Source organism: Chelonoidis abingdonii, chromosome 10, assembly GCF_003597395.2.
Source record: "Chelonoidis abingdonii isolate Lonesome George chromosome 10, CheloAbing_2.0, whole genome shotgun sequence".
Lineage (NCBI taxonomy): Eukaryota > Metazoa > Chordata > Testudines > Testudinidae > Chelonoidis > Chelonoidis abingdonii.
Window position 1 is genome coordinate 80,977,590 of NC_133778.1, and position 1,262 is coordinate 80,978,851.

The following is a 1,262-nucleotide window of genomic DNA, read 5'->3' on the forward strand; positions in this document are numbered from 1 at the left end:
TTAAAATACCCTTGTTAGCACGATAATAATGCCATTTGGCCTTTTTACAGCCATGATTTGTCTTCAAGCACTTTACAAGCATCAACTAATTTTTTCACACTGACCTGGATGCAGGTAATTAACGAGCAGTTGGAAAAATATTGTCTAAAGATATTATGTGGTTCTTCCTGTATTATCCCACCAGTTTGGGCACTTTCAGTATATCTCCATTTTGTAGATGGGAAGCAGGGCAGGGATTAAGATGGAGTATTGTCTCATGATGTGTCTCAGAGCAATATGCTCCCAAAACGGCATTGTGAACTCAGCCTTCAGAGTTCTGTAAGCCCCGGCTGGGTGCAGCCCCACCCAGCCCTAATCTTCATGGGGCCCTAATTGAAGCCAGTTTACGTTATCTGCAGCACTTGTCAAGAGAGATGACAGAAACAGGCTCAATCTGATGATAGGTGGTATGGATGGGTTAGGTTGGGGATACGAAAGGCAGGAAGCTGAGAGCAAAGACCACCCGGGAAGATTTTCTGCCAGCACTTAACTGTGTGAACAGAGAATGTGAGGTAGAAGCCTTCCTTGTGAAGAATTAAATCCTGCGATCCTAGCCTGGCAAGCGGTGACATTAGGTTAAGCAGGCTCTAGTGTAGGCACCTTGAAAAGAGAACCAAGATTTTGGATGTCTGAGGGAAAACCCCAGAGGGGTTCACTTAAAACTCGACCTCCAGGGACCATTGTCAGAGGGAGGGAGGACCACTCCAGTACAGGGTCCATTTATCACCGGTCGATCTATCACCCGCGAGTCAGGCCAGCGCATAGAAGAGCCTCACATGGCTTCACCTCCTGGTCTCTCTTGGAGCATTCAGCATCCTCTGCCCTCCCGTGTGCTTCCCACAGCGAGCCCACCCAGGCGGGTCCTGGGGAAGCCACAGGGTCCTGCACCCCCCCACTTTGCAGTCAGACGTACTTTCAGCCAGCAAACAGAGGTTTATTCGTGACAGAACAGGGTCTAAACCAGAGCTTGTAGATACAGCACCAGACCCCTCGCCGGATCCATCTGGGGCCAGTGAGGCAGACCCCACATCTGCCTTACTCTCTTCCCAGCAGCTCCAGACTAACACCCCCTCCACCCTCCTCTCTGCTCAGCTCCTTTCCCGGGCAGGATGTCACCTGACCTTCTGTCTCCAACACCTTCAGTGGCACCTTTGCAGGAGGGGCCCGGCCATCAGTTGCTAGGAGCAGAGTGCCAGGCATTTAGGGCACTGGCCCTTTGCTCT